Source organism: Equus caballus, chromosome 24 (genome assembly GCF_041296265.1).
Source record: "Equus caballus isolate H_3958 breed thoroughbred chromosome 24, TB-T2T, whole genome shotgun sequence".
In the NCBI taxonomy this organism is placed as follows: Eukaryota; Metazoa; Chordata; class Mammalia; order Perissodactyla; family Equidae; genus Equus; species Equus caballus.
In genome coordinates, this window is record NC_091707.1 from 1,026,803 (window position 1) to 1,047,580 (window position 20,778).

The window sequence follows — 20,778 nt, forward strand, 5'->3', positions numbered from 1 at the left end:
CCACCTCTTTGGGCAGCTAAGAAACAACTTGCTCTGCACTGGTGTTTTACAGCCTACAGGGAACGAGTCTTACAAAGGCCTGTGAAACGCAGTTTCTTCCCAGCCCTGATGTGGCTGAAGTAGAACTTCTGCTCTGCCGGGTCCTACATGGCGCTAGAGCTGCAAGGCACAAAGTCCTGCCTTGTTTCCACAAGGGTAGACAAGTCCCTCAGGTCCAGCTTCCAGCTCTTTCGGCAGCTAAGAAACAACTCGCTCTGCACAGTGCTCTTACAGCCTACCGGGAGCATCTCTTCCAAAGGCCTGTGAAACGCAGTTTCTTTCCAGGCCTGTTCTGGCTGAAGTAGAACTTCTGCTCTGGGTGTGCCACATGGCCCTAGAGCTGAAAGGCACAACGTGCAGGCTTCTTTCCAAAGGGCGAGTTGGGCCCCAGAGCCTCTTGCATCCAGCTCTTTGGGAAGCTAAGAAACAACTCGCTCTGCAGACCTCTTACAGCCAACCGGGAACATCTCTTACAAAGGCCTGTGAAACGCAGTTTCTTTGCAGGCCTGATCTGGCTGAAGTGGGACTTCTGCTCTGGGTGTGCTACTTTGCCCTAGAGCTGAAAGGCACAACGTGCAGGCTTCTTTCCAAAGGGCGAGTTGGGCCCCACAGCATCTTGTTTCCAGCTCTTTGGGAAGCTAAGAAACAACTCGCTCTGCACAGTGCTCTTACAGCCTAGTGGGAACATCTCTTCCAAAGGCCTGTGAAACGCAGTTTCTTTGCAGGCCTGATCTGGCTGAAGTAGGTCTTCTGCTCTGGGTGTGCTACTTTGCCCTAGAGCTGAAAGGCACAACGTGCTGGCTTCTTTCCAAAGGGCGAGTTGGGCCCCACAGCATCTTGCTTCCAGCTCTTTGGGAAGCTAAGAAACAACTCGCTCTGCACAGTGCTCTTACAGCCTACCGGGAACATCTCTTCCAAAGGCCTGTGAAATGCAGTTTCTTTGCAGGCTTGATCTGGCTGAAGTAGGACTTCTGCTCTGGGTCTGCTACTTTGCCCTAGAGCTGAAAGGGACAACGTGCAGGGTTCTTTCCAAAGGGCGAGTTGGGCCCCTCAGCATCTTGCTTCCAGCTCTTTGCGAACCTACAAAACAACTCGCTCTGCACAGTGCTCTTACAGCCTAGTGGGAACATCTCTTCCAAAGGCCCGTGAAACGCAGTTTCTTTGCAGGCCTGATCTGGCTGAAGTGGAACTTCTGCTCTGGGTGTGCTACTTTGCCCTAGAGCTGAAAGGCACAACGTGCAGGCTTCTTTCCAAAGGGCGAGTTGGGCCTCAGAGCATCTTGCTTCCAGCTCTTTGGGAAGCGAAGAAACAACTCGCTCTGCACAGTGCTCTTACAGCCTACCGGGAACATCTCTTCCAAAGGCCTGTGAAACGCAGTTTCTTCCCATCCCTGATCTGGCTGAAGTAGAACTTCTGCTCTGCCGGGTCCTACATGGCGCTGGAGCTGCAAGGCACAAAGTCCTGCCTTGTTTCCACAAGGGTAGACAAGTCCCTCAGGTCCAGCTTCCAGCTCTTTCGGCAGCTAAGAAACAACTCGCTCTGCACAGTGCTCTTACAGCCTACCGGGAGCATCTCTTCCAAAGACCTGTGAAACGCAGTTTCTTTGCAGGCCTGATCTGGCTGAAGTAGAACTTCTGCTCTGGGTTTGCTACATTGCCCTGGAGCTGAGAGGCACAACCCGCAGTTTTCTTTCCAAAGGGCGAGTTGGGCCCCAAAGCATCTTGCTTCCAGCTCTTTGGGAAGCTAAGAAACTATTCGCTCTGCAGACCTCTCTTACAGCCAACCGGGAACATCTCTTGCAAAGGCCTGAGAAATACAGTTTCCTTGCAGGCCTTATCTCGCTGAGGTAGAACTGCTGCTATGCCGTGTCCTACATCGGCCTAGAGTTGCAAGGCTCAAAGTCCTGCCTTGACTCCTCAAGGGCAGACAGGCCCCACAGCGTGCGGCTTCCACCTCTTTGGGCAGCTAAGAAACAACTTGCTCTGCACTGGTGTTTTACAGCCTACAGGGAACGAGTCTTACAAAGGCCTGTGAAACGCAGTTTCTTCCCAGGCCTGATCTGGCTGAAGTAGAACTTCTGCTCTGCTGGGTCCTACATGGCGCTAGAGCTGCAAGGCACAAAGTCCTGCCTTGTTTCCACAAGGGTAGACAAGTCCCTCAGGTCCAGCTTCCAGCTCTTTCGGCAGCTAAGAAACAAATCGCTCTGCACAGTGCTCTTACGGCCTACCGGGAACATCTCTTACAAAGGCCTGTGAAACGCAGTTTCTTTCCAGGCCTGTTCTGGCTGAAGTAGAACTTCTGCTCTGGGTGAGCCACGTGGCCCTAGAGCTGAAAGGCACAACGTGCAGGCTTCTTTCCAAAGGGCGAGTTGGGCCCCAAAGCCTCTTGCATCCAGCTCTTTGGGAAGCTAAGAAACAACTCGCTCTGCAGACCTCTTACAGCCAACCGGGAACATCTCTTACAAAGGCCTGTGAAACGCAGTTTCTTTGCAGGCCTGATCTGGCTGAAGTAGGACTTCTGCTCTGGGTGTGCTACTTTGCCCTAGAGCTGAAAGGCACAACGTGCAGGCTTCTTTCCAAAGGGCGAGTTGGGCCCCACAGCATCTTGTTTCCAGCTCTTTGGGAAGCTAAGAAACAACTCGCTCTGCACAGTGCTCTTACAGCCTACCGGGAACATCTCTTCCAAAGGCCTGTGAAACGCAGTTTCTTTGCAGGCCTGATCTGGCTGAAGTAGGACTTCTGCTCTGGGTGTGCTACTTTGCCCTAGAGCTGAAAGGCACAACGTGCTGGCTTCTTTCCAAAGGGCGAGTTGGGCCCCACAGCATCTTGCTTCCAGCTCTTTGGGAAGCTAAGAAACAACTCGCTCTGCACAGTGCTCTTACAGCCTACCGGGAACATCTCTTCCAAAGGCCTGTGAAACGCAGTTTCTTTGCAGGCTTGATCTGGCTGAAGTAGGACTTCTGCTCTGGGTCTGCTACTTTGCCCTAGAGCTGAAAGGGACAACGTGCAGGGTTCTTTCCAAAGGGCGAGTTGGGCCCCTCAGCATCTTGCTTCCAGCTCTTTGCGAACCTACAAAACAACTCGCTCTGCACAGTGCTCTTACAGCCTAGTGGGACCATCTCTTCCAAAGGCCTGTGAAACGCAGTTTCTTTGCAGGCCTGATCTGGCTGAAGTAAGTCTTCTTGTCTGGGTGTGCTACTTTGCCCTAGAGCTGAAAGGCACAACGTGCAGGCTTCTTTCCAAAGGGCGAGTTGGGCCCCACAGCATCTTCCTTCCAGCTCTTTGGGAACCTAAGAAACAACTCGCTCTGCACAGTGCTCTTACAGCCTAGTGGTTACATCTCTTCCAAAGGCCCGTGAAACACAGTTTCTTTGCAGGCCTGATCTGGCTGAAGCAGGTCTTCTGCTCTGGGTGTGCTACTTTGCCCTAGAGCTGAAAGGCACAACGTGCAGGCTTCTTTCCAAAGGGCGAGTTGGGCCTCAGAGCATCTTGCTTCCAGCTCTTTGGGAAGCGAAGAAACAACTCGCTCTGCACAGTGCTCTTACAGCCTACCGGGAACATCTCTTCCAAAGGCCTGTGAAACGCAGTTTCTTCCCAGCCCTGATCTGGCTGAAGTAGAACTTCTGCTCTGCCGGGTCCTACATGGCGCTAGAGCTGCAAGGCACAAAGTCTTGCCTTGTTTCCACAAGGGTAGACAAGTCCCTCAGGTCCAGATTCCAGCTCTTTCGGCAGCTAAGAAACAACTCGCTCTGCACAGTGCTCTTACAGCCTACCGGGAACATCTCTTACAAAGGCCTGTGAAACGCAGTTTCTTTCCAGGCCTGTTCTGGCTGAAGTAGAACTTCTGCTCTGGGTGTGCCACATGGCCCTAGAGCTGAAAGGCACAACGTGCAGGCTTCTTTCCAAAGGGCGAGTTGGGCCCCAGAGCCTCTTGCATCCAGCTCTTTGGGAAGCTAAGAAACAACTCGCTCTGCAGACCTCTTACAGCCAACCGGGAACATCTCTTACAAAGGCCTGTGAAACGCAGTTTCTTTGCAGGCCTGATCTGGCTGAAGTAGGTCTTCTGCTCTGGGTGTGCTACTTTGCCCTAGAGCTGAAAGGCACAACGTGCTGGCTTCTTTCCAAAGGGCGAGTTGGGCCCCACAGCATCTTGCTTCCAGCTCTTTGGGAAGCTAAGAAACAACTCGCTCTGCACAGTGCTCTTACAGCCTACCGGGAACATCTCTTCCAAAGGCCTGTGAAATGCAGTTTCTTTGCAGGCTTGATCTGGCTGAAGTAGGACTTCTGCTCTGGGTCTGCTACTTTGCCCTAGAGCTGAAAGGGACAACGTGCAGGGTTGTTTCCAAAGGGCGAGTTGGGCCCCTCAGCATCTTGCTTCCAGCTCTTTGCGAACCTACAAAACAACTCGCTCTGCACAGTGCTCTTACAGCCTAGTGGGAACATCTCTTCCAAAGGCCTGTGAAACGCAGTTTCTTTGCAGGCCTGATCTGGCTGAAGTAAGTCTTCTTGTCTGGGTGTGCTACTTTGCCCTAGAGCTGAAAGGCACAACGTGCAGGCTTCTTTCCAAAGGGCGAGTTGGGCCCCACAGCATCTTCCTTCCAGCTCTTTGGGAAGCTAAGAAACAACTCGCTCTGCACAGTGCTCTTACAGCCTAGTGGTTACATCTCTTCCAAAGGCCCGTGAAACGCAGTTTCTTTGCAGGCCTGATCTGGCTGAAGCAGGTCTTCTGCTCTGGGTGTGCTACTTTTTCCTAGAGCTGAAAGGCACAACGTGCAGGCTTCTTTCCAAAGGGCGAGTTGGGCCTCAGAGCATCTTGCTTCCAGCTCTTTGGGAAGCGAAGAAACAACTCGCTCTGCACAGTGCTCTTACAGCCTAGTGGGAACATCTCTTCCAAAGGCCTGCGAAACGCAGTTTCTTTGCAGGCCTGATCTGGCTGAAGTAGGACTTCTGCTCTGGGTGTGCTACTTTGCCCTAGAGCTGAAAGGCACAACGTGCAGGCTTCTTTCCAAAGGGCGAGTTGGGCCCCACAGCATCTTGCTTCCAGCTCTTTGGGAAGCTAAGAAACAACTCGCTCTGCACAGTGCTCTTACAGCCTAGTGGGAACATCTCTTCCAAAGGCCTGCGAAACGCAGTTTCTTTGCAGGCCTGATCTGGCTGAAGTAGGACTTCTGCTCTGGGTGTGCTACTTTGCCCTAGAGCTGAAAGGCACAACGTGCCGGCTTCTTTCCAAAGGGCGAGTTGGGCCCCACAGCATCTTGCTTCCAGCTCTTTGGGAAGCTAAGAAACCACTCGCTCTGCACAGTGCTCTAACAGCCTAGTGGGAACATCTCTTCCAAAGGCCTGTGAAACGCAGTTTCTTTGCAGGCCTGATCTGGCTGAAGTAGGACTTCTGCTCTGGGTGTGCTACTTTGCCCTAGAGCTGAAAGGCACAACGTGCAGGCTTCTTTCCAAAGGGCGAGTTGGGCCCCACAGCATCTTGCTTCCAGCTCTTTGGGAAGCTAAGAAACAACTCGCTCTGCACAGTGCTCTTACAGCCTAGTGGGAACATCTCTTCCAAAGGCCTGTGAAACGCAGTTTCTTTGCAGGCCTGATCTGGCTGAAGTTGGACTTCTGCTCTGGGTGTGCTACTTTGCCCTAGAGCTGAAAGGCACAACGTGCAGGCTTCTTTCCAAAGGGCGAGTTGGGCCCCACAGCATCTTGCTTCCAGCTCTTTGGGAAGCTAAGAAACCACTCGCTCTGCACAGTGCTCTTACAGCCTAGTGGGAACATCTCTTCCAAAGGCCTGTGAAACGCAGTTTCTTTGCAGGCCTGATCTGGCTGAAGTAGGACTTCTGCTCTGGGTGTGCTACTTTGCCCTAGAGCTGAAAGGCACAACGTGCAGGCTTCTTTCCAAAGGGCGAGTTGGGCCCCACAGCATCTTGCTTCCAGCTCTTTGGGAAGCTAAGAAACCACTCGCTCTGCACAGTGCTCTTACAGCCTAGAGGGAACATCTCTTCCAAAGGCCTGTGAAACGCAGTTTCTTTGCAGGCCTGATCTGGCTGAAGTAGGACTTCTGCTCTGGGTGTGCTACTTTGCCCTAGAGCTGAAAGGCACAACGTGCAGGCTTCTTTCCAAAGGGCGAGTTGGGCCCCACAGCATCTTGCTTCCAGCTCTTTGGGAAGCTAAGAAACAACTCGCTCTGCACAGTGCTCTTACAGCCTAGTGGGAACATCTCTTCCAAAGGCCTGTGAAACGCAGTTTCTTTGCAGGCCTGATCTGGCTGAAGTAGGACTTCTGCTCTGGGTGTGCTACTTTGCCCTAGAGCTGAAAGGCACAACGTGCAGGCTTCTTTCCAAAGGGCGAGTTGGGCCCCACAGCATCTTGCTTCCAGCTCTTTGGGAAGCTAAGAAACAACTCGCTCTGCACAGTGCTCTTACAGCCTAGTGGGAACATCTCTTCCAAAGGCCTGTGAAACGCAGTTTCTTTGCAGGCCTGATCTGGCTGAAGTTGGACTTCTGCTCTGGGTGTGCTACTTTGCCCTAGAGCTGAAAGGCACAACGTGCAGGCTTCTTTCCAAAGGGCGAGTTGGGCCCCACAGCATCTTGCTTCCAGCTCTTTGGGAAGCTAAGAAACCACTCGCTCTGCACAGTGCTCTTACAGCCTAGTGGTTACATCTCTTCCAAAGGCCTGTGAAACGCAGTTTCTTTGCAGGCCTGATCTGGCTGAAGTAGGACTTCTGCTCTGGGTGTGCTACTTTGCCCTAGAGCTGAAAGGCACAACGTGCAGGCTTCTTTCCAAAGGGCGAGTTGGGCCCCACAGCATCTTGCTTCCAGCTCTTTGGGAAGCTAAGAAACCACTCGCTCTGCACAGTGCTCTTACAGCCTAGAGGGAACATCTCTTCCAAAGGCCTGTGAAACGCAGTTTCTTTGCAGGCCTGATCTGGCTGAAGTAGGACTTCTGCTCTGGGTGTGCTACTTTGCCCTAGAGCTGAAAGGCACAACGTGCAGGCTTCTTTCCAAAGGGCGAGTTGGGCCCCACAGCATCTTGCTTCCAGCTCTTTGGGAAGCTAAGAAACAACTCGCTCTGCACAGTGCTCTTACAGCCTAGTGGGAACATCTCTTCCAAAGGCCTGTGAAACGCAGTTTCTTTGCAGGCCTGATCTGGCTGAAGTAGGACTTCTGCTCTGGGTGTGCTACTTTGCCCTAGAGCTGAAAGGCACAACGTGCAGGCTTCTTTCCAAAGGGCGAGTTGGGCCCCACAGCATCTTGCTTCCAGCTCTTTGGGAAGCTAAGAAACAACTCGCTCTGCACAGTGCTCTTACAGCCTACCGGGAACAAGTCTTCCAAAGGCCTGTGAAACGCAGTTTCTTTGCAGGCCTGATCTGGCTGAAGTAGGACTTCTGCTCTGGGTGTGCTACTTTGCCCTAGAGCTGAAAGGCACAACGTGCAGGCTTCTTTCCAAAGGGCGAGTTGGGCCCCACAGCATCTTGCTTCCAGCTCTTTGGGAAGCTAAGAAACCACTCGCTCTGCACAGTGCTCTTACAGCCTAGTGGGAACATCTCTTCCAAAGGCCTGTGAAACGCAGTTTCTTTGCAGGCCTGATCTGGCTGAAGTAGGACTTCTGCTCTGGGTGTGCTACTTTGCCCTAGAGCTGAAAGGCACAACGTGCAGGCTTCTTTCCAAAGGGCGAGTTGGGCCCCACAGCATCTTGCTTCCAGCTCTTTGGGAAGCTAAGAAACAACTCGCTCTGCACAGTGCTCTTACAGCCTACCGGGAACAAGTCTTCCAAAGGCCTGTGAAACGCAGTTTCTTTGCAGGCCTGATCTGGCTGAAGTAGGACTTCTGCTCTGGGTGGGCTACTTTGCCCTAGAGCTGAAAGGCACAACGTGCAGGCTTCTTTCCAAAGGGCGAGTTGGGCCCCACAGCATCTTGCTTCCAGCTCTTTGGGAAGCTAAGAAACCACTCGCTCTGCACAGTGCTCTTACAGCCTACCGGGAACATCTCTTCCAAAGGCCTGTGAAACGCAGTTTCTTTGCAGGCCTGATCTGGCTGAAGTAGGACTTCTGCTCTGGGTGTGCTACTTTGCCCTAGAGCTGAAAGGCACAACGTGCAGGCTTCTTTCCAAAGGGCGAGTTGGGCCCCACAGCATCTTGCTTCCAGCTCTTTGGGAAGCTAAGAAACAACTCGCTCTGCACAGTGCTCTTACAGCCTAGTGGGAACATCTCTTCCAAAGGCCTGTGAAACGCAGTTTCTTTGCAGGCCTGATCTGGCTGAAGTTGGACTTCTGCTCTAGGTGTGCTACTTTGCCCTAGAGCTGAAAGGCACAACGTGCAGGCTTCTTTCCAAAGGGCGAGTTGGGCCCCACAGCATCTTGCTTCCAGCTCTTTGGGAAGCTAAGAAACAACTCGCTCTGCACAGTGCTCTTACAGCCTAGTGGGAACATCTCTTCCAAAGGCCTGCGAAACGCAGTTTCTTTGCAGGCCTGATCTGGCTGAAGTAGGACTTCTGCTCTGGGTGTGCTACTTTGCCCTAGAGCTGAAAGGCACAACGTGCAGGCTTCTTTCCAAAGGGCGAGTTGGGCCCCACAGCATCTTGCTTCCAGCTCTTTGGGAAGCTAAGAAACAACTCGCTCTGCACAGTGCTCTTACAGCCTAGTGGGAACATCTCTTCCAAAGGCCTGCGAAACGCAGTTTCTTTGCAGGCCTGATCTGGCTGAAGTAGGACTTCTGCTCTGGGTGTGCTACTTTGCCCTAGAGCTGAAAGGCACAACGTGCAGGCTTCTTTCCAAAGGGCGAGTTGGGCCCCACAGCATCTTGCTTCCAGCTCTTTGGGAAGCTAAGAAACCACTCGCTCTGCACAGTGCTCTAACAGCCTAGTGGGAACATCTCTTCCAAAGGCCTGTGAAACGCAGTTTCTTTGCAGGCCTGATCTGGCTGAAGTAGGACTTCTGCTCTGGGTGTGCTACTTTGCCCTAGAGCTGAAAGGCACAACGTGCAGGCTTCTTTCCAAAGGGCGAGTTGGGCCCCACAGCATCTTGCTTCCAGCTCTTTGGGAAGCTAAGAAACAACTCGCTCTGCACAGTGCTCTTACAGCCTAGTGGGAACATCTCTTCCAAAGGCCTGTGAAACGCAGTTTCTTTGCAGGCCTGATCTGGCTGAAGTTGGACTTCTGCTCTGGGTGTGCTACTTTGCCCTAGAGCTGAAAGGCACAACGTGCAGGCTTCTTTCCAAAGGGCGAGTTGGGCCCCACATCATCTTGCTTCCAGCTCTTTGGGAAGCTAAGAAACCACTCGCTCTGCACAGTGCTCTTACAGCCTAGTGGGAACATCTCTTCCAAAGGCCTGTGAAACGCAGTTTCTTTGCAGGCCTGATCTGGCTGAAGTAGGACTTCTGCTCTGGGTGTGCTACTTTGCCCTAGAGCTGAAAGGCACAACGTGCAGGCTTCTTTCCAAAGGGCGAGTTGGGCCCCACAGCATCTTGCTTCCAGCTCTTTGGGAAGCTAAGAAACCACTCGCTCTGCACAGTGCTCTTACAGCCTAGAGGGAACATCTCTTCCAAAGGCCTGTGAAACGCAGTTTCTTTGCAGGCCTGATCTGGCTGAAGTAGGACTTCTGCTCTGGGTGTGCTACTTTGCCCTAGAGCTGAAAGGCACAACGTGCAGGCTTCTTTCCAAAGGGCGAGTTGGGCCCCACAGCATCTTGCTTCCAGCTCTTTGGGAAGCTAAGAAACAACTCGCTCTGCACAGTGCTCTTACAGCCTAGTGGGAACATCTCTTCCAAAGGCCTGTGAAACGCAGTTTCTTTGCAGGCCTGATCTGGCTGAAGTAGGACTTCTGCTCTGGGTGTGCTACTTTGCCCTAGAGCTGAAAGGCACAACGTGCAGGCTTCTTTCCAAAGGGCGAGTTGGGCCCCACAGCATCTTGCTTCCAGCTCTTTGGGAAGCTAAGAAACAACTCGCTCTGCACAGTGCTCTTACAGCCTACCGGGAACAAGTCTTCCAAAGGCCTGTGAAACGCAGTTTCTTTGCAGGCCTGATCTGGCTGAAGTAGGACTTCTGCTCTGGGTGTGCTACTTTGCCCTAGAGCTGAAAGGCACAACGTGCAGGCTTCTTTCCAAAGGGCGAGTTGGGCCCCACAGCATCTTGCTTCCAGCTCTTTGGGAAGCTAAGAAACCACTCGCTCTGCACAGTGCTCTTACAGCCTAGTGGGAACATCTCTTCCAAAGGCCTGTGAAACGCAGTTTCTTTGCAGGCCTGATCTGGCTGAAGTAGGACTTCTGCTCTGGGTGTGCTACTTTGCCCTAGAGCTGAAAGGCACAACGTGCAGGCTTCTTTCCAAAGGGCGAGTTGGGCCCCACAGCATCTTGCTTCCAGCTCTTTGGGAAGCTAAGAAACAACTCGCTCTGCACAGTGCTCTTACAGCCTAGTGGGAACATCTCTTCCAAAGGCCTGTGAAACGCAGTTTCTTTGCAGGCCTGATCTGGCTGAAGTAGGACTTCTGCTCTGGGTGGGCTACTTTGCCCTAGAGCTGAAAGGCACAACGTGCAGGCTTCTTTCCAAAGGGCGAGTTGGGCCCCACAGCATCTTGCTTCCAGCTCTTTGGGAAGCTAAGAAACAACTCGCTCTGCACAGTGCTCTTACAGCCTACCGGGAACATCTCTTCCAAAGGCCTGTGAAACGCAGTTTCTTTGCAGGCCTGATCTGGCTGAAGTAGGACTTCTGCTCTGGGTGTGCTACTTTGCCCTAGAGCTGAAAGGCACAACGTGCAGGCTTCTTTCCAAAGGGCGAGTTGGGCCCCACAGCATCTTGCTTCCAGCTCTTTGGGAAGCTAAGAAACCACTCGCTCTGCACAGTGCTCTTACAGCCTAGTGGGAACATCTCTTCCAAAGGCCTGAGAAACGCAGTTTTTTTGCAGGCCTGATCTGGATGAAGTAGGACTTCTGCTCTGGGTGTGCTACTTTGCCCTAGAGCTGAAAGGCACAACGTGCAGGCTTCTTTCCAAAGGGCGAGTTGGGCCCCACAGCATCTTGCTTCCAGCTCTTTGGGAAGCTAAGAAACAACTCGCTCTGCACAGTGCTCTTACAGCCTAGTGGGAACATCTCTTCCAAAGGCCTGTGAAACGCAGTTTCTTTGCAGGCCTGATCTGGCTGAAGTTGGACTTCTGCTCTGGGTGTGCTACTTTGCCCTAGAGCTGAAAGGCACAACGTGCAGGCTTCTTTCCAAAGGGCGAGTTGGGCCCCACAGCATCTTGCTTCCAGCTCTTTGGGAAGCTAAGAAACCACTCGCTCTGCACAGTGCTCTTACAGCCTAGTGGTTACATCTCTTCCAAAGGCCTGTGAAACGCAGTTTCTTTGCAGGCCTGATCTGGCTGAAGTAGGACTTCTGCTCTGGGTGTGCTACTTTGCCCTAGAGCTGAAAGGCACAACGTGCAGGCTTCTTTCCAAAGGGCGAGTTGGGCCCCACAGCATCTTGCTTCCAGCTCTTTGGGAAGCTAAGAAACCACTCGCTCTGCACAGTGCTCTTACAGCCTAGAGGGAACATCTCTTCCAAAGGCCTGTGAAACGCAGTTTCTTTGCAGGCCTGATCTGGCTGAAGTAGGACTTCTGCTCTGGGTGTGCTACTTTGCCCTAGAGCTGAAAGGCACAACGTGCAGGCTGCTTTCCAAAGGGCGAGTTGGGCCCCACAGCATCTTGCTTCCAGCTCTTTGGGAAGCTAAGAAACAACTCGCTCTGCACAGTGCTCTTACAGCCTAGTGGGAACATCTCTTCCAAAGGCCTGTGAAACGCAGTTTCTTTGCAGGCCTGATCTGGCTGAAGTAGGACTTCTGCTCTGGGTGTGCTACTTTGCCCTAGAGCTGAAAGGCACAACGTGCAGGCTTCTTTCCAAAGGGCGAGTTGGGCCCCACAGCATCTTGCTTCCAGCTCTTTGGGAAGCTAAGAAACAACTCGCTCTGCACAGTGCTCTTACAGCCTACCGGGAACAAGTCTTCCAAAGGCCTGTGAAACGCAGTTTCTTTGCAGGCCTGATCTGGCTGAAGTAGGACTTCTGCTCTGGGTGTGCTACTTTGCCCTAGAGCTGAAAGGCACAACGTGCAGGCTTCTTTCCAAAGGGCGAGTTGGGCCCCACAGCATCTTGCTTCCAGCTCTTTGGGAAGCTAAGAAACCACTCGCTCTGCACAGTGCTCTTACAGCCTAGTGGGAACATCTCTTCCAAAGGCCTGTGAAACGCAGTTTCTTTGCAGGCCTGATCTGGCTGAAGTAGGACTTCTGCTCTGGGTGTGCTACTTTGCCCTAGAGCTGAAAGGCACAACGTGCAGGCTTCTTTCCAAAGGGCGAGTTGGGCCCCACAGCATCTTGCTTCCAGCTCTTTGGGAAGCTAAGAAACAACTCGCTCTGCACAGTGCTCTTACAGCCTACCGGGAACAAGTCTTCCAAAGGCCTGTGAAACGCAGTTTCTTTGCAGGCCTGATCTGGCTGAAGTAGGACTTCTGCTCTGGGTGGGCTACTTTGCCCTAGAGCTGAAAGGCACAACGTGCAGGCTTCTTTCCAAAGGGCGAGTTGGGCCCCACAGCATCTTGCTTCCAGCTCTTTGGGAAGCTAAGAAACAACTCGCTCTGCACAGTGCTCTTACAGCCTACCGGGAACAAGTCTTCCAAAGGCCTGTGAAACGCAGTTTCTTTGCAGGCCTGATCTGGCTGAAGTAGGACTTCTGCTCTGGGTGGGCTACTTTGCCCTAGAGCTGAAAGGCACAACGTGCAGGCTTCTTTCCAAAGGGCGAGTTGGGCCCCACAGCATCTTGCTTCCAGCTCTTTGGGAAGCTAAGAAACCACTCGCTCTGCACAGTGCTCTTACAGCCTACCGGGAACATCTCTTCCAAAGGCCTGTGAAACACAGTTTCTTTGCAGGCCTGATCTGGCTGAAGTAGGACTTCTGCTCTGGGTGTGCTACTTTGCCCTAGAGCTGAAAGGCACAACGTGCAGGCTTCTTTCCAAAGGGCGAGTTGGGCCCCACAGCATCTTGCTTCCAGCTCTTTGGGAAGCTAAGAAACAACTCGCTCTGCACAGTGCTCTTACAGCCTAGTGGGAACATCTCTTCCAAAGGCCTGTGAAACGCAGTTTCTTTGCAGGCCTGATCTGGCTGAAGTTGGACTTCTGCTCTGGGTGTGCTACTTTGCCCTAGAGCTGAAAGGCACAACGTGCAGGCTTCTTTCCAAAGGGCGAGTTGGGCCCCACAGCATCTTGCTTCCAGCTCTTTGGGAAGCTAAGAAACAACTCGCTCTGCACAGTGCTCTTACAGCCTAGTGGGAACATCTCTTCCAAAGGCCTGCGAAACGCAGTTTCTTTGCAGGCCTGATCTGGCTGAAGTAGGACTTCTGCTCTGGGTGTGCTACTTTGCCCTAGAGCTGAAAGGCACAACGTGCAGGCTTCTTTCCAAAGGGCGAGTTGGGCCCCACAGCATCTTGCTTCCAGCTCTTTGGGAAGCTAAGAAACAACTCGCTCTGCACAGTGCTCTTACAGCCTAGTGGGAACATCTCTTCCAAAGGCCTGCGAAACGCAGTTTCTTTGCAGGCCTGATCTGGCTGAAGTAGGACTTCTGCTCTGGGTGTGCTACTTTGCCCTAGAGCTGAAAGGCACAACGTGCAGGCTTCTTTCCAAAGGGCGAGTTGGGCCCCACAGCATCTTGCTTCCAGCTCTTTGGGAAGCTAAGAAACCACTCGCTCTGCACAGTGCTCTAACAGCCTAGTGGGAACATCTCTTCCAAAGGCCTGTGAAACGCAGTTTCTTTGCAGGCCTGATCTGGCTGAAGTAGGACTTCTGCTCTGGGTGTGCTACTTTGCCCTAGAGCTGAAAGGCACAACGTGCAGGCTTCTTTCCAAAGGGCGAGTTGGGCCCCACAGCATCTTGCTTCCAGCTCTTTGGGAAGCTAAGAAACAACTCGCTCTGCACAGTGCTCTTACAGCCTAGTGGGAACATCTCTTCCAAAGGCCTGTGAAACGCAGTTTCTTTGCAGGCCTGATCTGGCTGAAGTTGGACTTCTGCTCTGGGTGTGCTACTTTGCCCTAGAGCTGAAAGGCACAACGTGCAGGCTTCTTTCCAAAGGGCGAGTTGGGCCCCACATCATCTTGCTTCCAGCTCTTTGGGAAGCTAAGAAACCACTCGCTCTGCACAGTGCTCTTACAGCCTAGTGGGAACATCTCTTCCAAAGGCCTGTGAAACGCAGTTTCTTTGCAGGCCTGATCTGGCTGAAGTAGGACTTCTGCTCTGGGTGTGCTACTTTGCCCTAGAGCTGAAAGGCACAACGTGCAGGCTTCTTTCCAAAGGGCGAGTTGGGCCCCACAGCATCTTGCTTCCAGCTCTTTGGGAAGCTAAGAAACCACTCGCTCTGCACAGTGCTCTTACAGCCTAGAGGGAACATCTCTTCCAAAGGCCTGTGAAACGCAGTTTCTTTGCAGGCCTGATCTGGCTGAAGTAGGACTTCTGCTCTGGGTGTGCTACTTTGCCCTAGAGCTGAAAGGCACAACGTGCAGGCTTCTTTCCAAAGGGCGAGTTGGGCCCCACAGCATCTTGCTTCCAGCTCTTTGGGAAGCTAAGAAACAACTCGCTCTGCACAGTGCTCTTACAGCCTAGTGGGAACATCTCTTCCAAAGGCCTGTGAAACGCAGTTTCTTTGCAGGCCTGATCTGGCTGAAGTAGGACTTCTGCTCTGGGTGTGCTACTTTGCCCTAGAGCTGAAAGGCACAACGTGCAGGCTTCTTTCCAAAGGGCGAGTTGGGCCCCACAGCATCTTGCTTCCAGCTCTTTGGGAAGCTAAGAAACAACTCGCTCTGCACAGTGCTCTTACAGCCTACCGGGAACAAGTCTTCCAAAGGCCTGTGAAACGCAGTTTCTTTGCAGGCCTGATCTGGCTGAAGTAGGACTTCTGCTCTGGGTGTGCTACTTTGCCCTAGAGCTGAAAGGCACAACGTGCAGGCTTCTTTCCAAAGGGCGAGTTGGGCCCCACAGCATCTTGCTTCCAGCTCTTTGGGAAGCTAAGAAACCACTCGCTCTGCACAGTGCTCTTACAGCCTAGTGGGAACATCTCTTCCAAAGGCCTGTGAAACGCAGTTTCTTTGCAGGCCTGATCTGGCTGAAGTAGGACTTCTGCTCTGGGTGTGCTACTTTGCCCTAGAGCTGAAAGGCACAACGTGCAGGCTTCTTTCCAAAGGGCGAGTTGGGCCCCACAGCATCTTGCTTCCAGCTCTTTGGGAAGCTAAGAAACAACTCGCTCTGCACAGTGCTCTTACAGCCTAGTGGGAACATCTCTTCCAAAGGCCTGTGAAACGCAGTTTCTTTGCAGGCCTGATCTGGCTGAAGTAGGACTTCTGCTCTGGGTGGGCTACTTTGCCCTAGAGCTGAAAGGCACAACGTGCAGGCTTCTTTCCAAAGGGCGAGTTGGGCCCCACAGCATCTTGCTTCCAGCTCTTTGGGAAGCTAAGAAACAACTCGCTCTGCACAGTGCTCTTACAGCCTACCGGGAACATCTCTTCCAAAGGCCTGTGAAACGCAGTTTCTTTGCAGGCCTGATCTGGCTGAAGTAGGACTTCTGCTCTGGGTGTGCTACTTTGCCCTAGAGCTGAAAGGCACAACGTGCAGGCTTCTTTCCAAAGGGCGAGTTGGGCCCCACAGCATCTTGCTTCCAGCTCTTTGGGAAGCTAAGAAACCACTCGCTCTGCACAGTGCTCTTACAGCCTAGTGGTTACATCTCTTCCAAAGGCCTGTGAAACGCAGTTTCTTTGCAGGCCTGATCTGGCTGAAGTAGGACTTCTGCTCTGGGTGTGCTACTTTGCCCTAGAGCTGAAAGGCACAACGTGCAGGCTTCTTTCCAAAGGGCGAGTTGGGCCCCACAGCATCTTGCTTCCAGCTCTTTGGGAAGCTAAGAAACCACTCGCTCTGCACAGTGCTCTTACAGCCTAGAGGGAACATCTCTTCCAAAGGCCTGTGAAACGCAGTTTCTTTGCAGGCCTGATCTGGCTGAAGTAGGACTTCTGCTCTGGGTGTGCTACTTTGCCCTAGAGCTGAAAGGCACAACGTGCAGGCTTCTTTCCAAAGGGCGAGTTGGGCCCCACAGCATCTTGCTTCCAGCTCTTTGGGAAGCTAAGAAACAACTCGCTCTGCACAGTGCTCTTACAGCCTAGTGGGAACATCTCTTCCAAAGGCCTGTGAAACGCAGTTTCTTTGCAGGCCTGATCTGGCTGAAGTAGGACTTCTGCTCTGGGTGTGCTACTTTGCCCTAGAGCTGAAAGGCACAACGTGCAGGCTTCTTTCCAAAGGGCGAGTTGGGCCCCACAGCATCTTGCTTCCAGCTCTTTGGGAAGCTAAGAAACAACTCGCTCTGCACAGTGCTCTTACAGCCTACCGGGAACAAGTCTTCCAAAGGCCTGTGAAACGCAGTTTCTTTGCAGGCCTGATCTGGCTGAAGTAGGACTTCTGCTCTGGGTGTGCTACTTTGCCCTAGAGCTGAAAGGCACAACGTGCAGGCTTCTTTCCAAAGGGCGAGTTGGGCCCCACAGCATCTTGCTTCCAGCTCTTTGGGAAGCTAAGAAACCACTCGCTCTGCACAGTGCTCTTACAGCCTAGTGGGAACATCTCTTCCAAAGGCCTGTGAAACGCAGTTTCTTTGCAGGCCTGATCTGGCTGAAGTTGGACTTCTGCTCTGGGTGTGCTACTTTGCCCTAGAGCTGAAAGGCACAACGTGCAGGCTTCTTTCCAAAGGGCGAGTTGGGCCCCACAGCATCTTGCTTCCAGCTCTTTGGGAAGCTAAGAAACAACTCGCTCTGCACAGTGCTCTTACAGCCTAGTGGGAACATCTCTTCCAAAGGCCTGTGAAACGCAGTTTCTTTGCAGGCCTGATCTGGCTGAAGTAGGACTTCTGCTCTGGGTGGGCTACTTTGCCCTAGAGCTGAAAGGCACAACGTGCAGGCTTCTTTCCAAAGGGCGAGTTGGGCCCCACAGCATCTTGCTTCCAGCTCTTTGGGAAGCTAAGAAACAACTCGCTCTGCACAGTGCTCTTACAGCCTACCGGGAACATCTCTTCCAAAGGCCTGTGAAACGCAGTTTCTTTGCAGGCCTGATCTGGCTGAAGTAGGACTTCTGCTCTGGGTGTGCTACTTTGCCCTAGAGCTGAAAGGCACAACGTGCAGGCTTCTTTCCAAAGGGCGAGTTGGGCCCCACAGCATCTTGCTTCCAGCTCTTTGGGAAGCTAAGAAACAACTCGCTCTGCACAGTGCTCTTACAGCCTACCGGGAACAAGTCTTCCAAAGGCCTGTGAAACGCAGTTTCTTTGCAGGCCTGATCTGGCTGAAGTAGGACTTCTGCTCTGGGTGGGCTACTTTGCCCTAGAGCTGAAAGGCACAACGTGCAGGCTTCTTTCCAAAGGGCGAGTTGGGCCCCACAGCATCTTGCTTCCAGCTCTTTGGGAAGCTAAGAAACAACTCGCTCTGCACAGTGCTCTTACAGCCTACCGGGAACAAGTCTTCCAAAGGCCTGTGAAACGCAGTTTCTTTGCAGGCCTGATCTGGCTGAAGTAGGACTTCTGCTCTGGGTGTGCTACTTTGCCCTAGAGCTGAAAGGCACAACGTGCAGGCTTCTTTCCAAAGGGCGAGTTGGGCCCCACAGCATCTTGCTTCCAGCTCTTTGGGAAGCTAAGAAACCACTCGCTCTGCACAGTGCTCTTACAGCCTAGAGGGAACATCTCTTCCAAAGGCCTGTGAAACGCAGTTTCTTTGCAGGCCTGATCTGGCTGAAGTAGGACTTCTGCTCTGGGTGTGCTACTTTGCCCTAGAGCTGAAAGGCACAACGTGCAGGCTGCTTTCCAAAGGGCGAGTTGGGCCCCACAGCATCTTGCTTCCAGCTCTTTGGGAAGCTAAGAAACAACTCGCTCTGCACAGTGCTCTTACAGCCTAGTGGGAACATCTCTTCCAAAGGCCTGTGAAACGCAGTTTCTTTGCAGGCCTGATCTGGCTGAAGTAGGACTTCTGCTCTGGGTGTGCTACTTTGCCCTAGAGCTGAAAGGCACAACGTGCAGGCTTCTTTCCAAAGGGCGAGTTGGGCCCCACAGCATCTTGCTTCCAGCTCTTTGGGAAGCTAAGAAACAACTCGCTCTGCACAGTGCTCTTACAGCCTACCGGGAACAAGTCTTCCAAAGGCCTGTGAAACGCAGTTTCTTTGCAGGCCTGATCTGGCTGAAGTAGGACTTCTGCTCTGGGTGTGCTACTTTGCCCTAGAGCTGAAAGGCACAACGTGCAGGCTTCTTTCCAAAGGGCGAGTTGGGCCCCACAGCATCTTGCTTCCAGCTCTTTGGGAAGCTAAGAAACCACTCGCTCTGCACAGTGCTCTTACAGCCTAGTGGGAACATCTCTTCCAAAGGCCTGTGAAACGCAGTTTCTTTGCAGGCCTGATCTGGCTGAAGTAGGACTTCTGCTCTGGGTGTGCTACTTTGCCCTAGAGCTGAAAGGCACAACGTGCAGGCTTCTTTCCAAAGGGCGAGTTGGGCCCCACAGCATCTTGCTTCCAGCTCTTTGGGAAGCTAAGAAACAACTCGCTCTGCACAGTGCTCTTACAGCCTACCGGGAACAAGTCTTCCAAAGGCCTGTGAAACGCAGTTTCTTTGCAGGCCTGATCTGGCTGAAGTAGGACTTCTGCTCTGGGTGGGCTACTTTGCCCTAGAGCTGAAAGGCACAACGTGCAGGCTTCTTTCCAAAGGGCGAGTTGGGCCCCACAGCATCTTGCTTCCAGCTCTTTGGGAAGCTAAGAAACAACTCGCTCTGCACAGTGCTCTTACAGCCTACCGGGAACAAGTCTTCCAAAGGCCTGTGAAACGCAGTTTCTTTGCAGGCCTGATCTGGCTGAAGTAGGACTTCTGCTCTGGGTGGGCTACTTTGCCCTAGAGCTGAAAGGCACAACGTGCAGGCTTCTTTCCAAAGGGCGAGTTGGGCCCCACAGCATCTTGCTTCCAGCTCTTTGGGAAGCTAAGAAACCACTCGCTCTGCACAGTGCTCTTACAGCCTACCGGGAACATCTCTTCCAAAGGCCTGTGAAACGCAGTTTCTTTGCAGGCCTGATCTGGCTGAAGTAGGACTTCTGCTCTGGGTGTGCTACTTTGCCCTAGAGCTGAAAGGCACAACGTGCAGGCTTCTTTCCAAAGGGCGAGTTGGGCCCCACAGCATCTTGCTTCCAGCTCTTTGGGAAGCTAAGAAACAACTCGCTCTGCACAGTGCTCTTACAGCCTAGTGGGAACATCTCTTCCAAAGGCCTGTGAAACGCAGTTTCTTTGCAGGCCTGATCTGGCTGAAGTTGGACTTCTGCTCTGGGTGTGCTACTTTGCCCTAGAGCTGAAAGGCACAACGTGCAGGCTTCTTTCCAAAGGGCGAGTTGGGCCCCACAGCATCTTGCTTCCAGCTCTTTGGGAAGCTAAGAAACAACTCGCTCTGCACAGTGCTCTTACAGCCTAGTGGGAACATCTCTTCCAAAGGCCTGCGAAACGCAGTTTCTTTGCAGGCCTGATCTGGCTGAAGTAGGACTTCTGCTCTGGGTGTGCTACTTTGCCCTAGAGCTGAAAGGCACAACGTGCAGGCTTCTTTCCAAAGGGCGAGTTGGGCCCCACAGCATCTTGCTTCCAGCTCTTTGGGAAGCTAAGAAACAACTCGCTCTGCACAGTGCTCTTACAGCCTAGTGGGAACATCTCTTCCAAAGGCCTGCGAAACGCAGTTTCTTTGCAGGCCTGATCTGGCTGAAGTAGGACTTCTGCTCTGGGTGTGCTACTTTGCCCTAGAGCTGAAAGGCACAACGTGCAGGCTTCTTTCCAAAGGGCGAGTTGGGCCCCACAGCATCTTGCTTCCAGCTCTTTGGGAAGCTAAGAAACCACTCGCTCTGCACAGTGCTCTAACAGCCTAGTGGGAACATCTCTTCCAAAGGCCTGTGAAACGCAGTTTCTTTGCAGGCCTGATCTGGCTGAAGTAGGACTTCTGCTCTGGGTGTGCTACTTTGCCCTAGAGCTGAAAGGCACAACGTGCAGGCTTCTTTCCAAAGGGCGAGTTGGGCCCCACAGCATCTTGCTTCCAGCTCTTTGGGAAGCTAAGAAACAACTCGCTCTGCACAGTGCTCTTACAGCCTAGTGGGAACATCTCTTCCAAAGGCCTGTGAAACGCAGTTTCTTTGCAGGCCTGATCTGGCTGAAGTTGGACTTCTGCTCTGGGTGTGCTACTTTGCCCTAGAGCTGAAAGGCACAACGTGCAGGCTTCTTTCCAAAGGGCGAGTTGGGCCCCACAGCATCTTGCTTCCAGCTCTTTGGGAAGCTAAGAAACCACTCGCTCTGCACAGTGCTCTTACAGCCTAGTGGGAACATCTCTTCCAAAGGCCTGTGAAACGCAGTTTCTTTGCAGGCCTGATCTGGCTGAAGTAGGACTTCTGCTCTGGGTGTGCTACTTTGCCCTAGAGCTGAAAGGCACAACGTGCAGGCTTCTTTCCAAAGGGCGAGTTGGGCCCCACAGCATCTTGCTTCCAGCTCTTTGGGAAGCTAAGAAACCACTCGCTCTGCACAGTGCTCTTACAGCCTAGAGGGAACATCTCTTCCAAAGGCCTGTGAAACGCAGTTTCTTTGCAGGCCTGATCTGGCTGAAGTAGGACTTCTGCTCTGGGTGTGCTACTTTGCCCTAGAGCTGAAAGGCACAACGTGCAGGCTTCTTTCCAAAGGGCGAGTTGGGCCCCACAGCATCTTGCTTCCAGCTCTT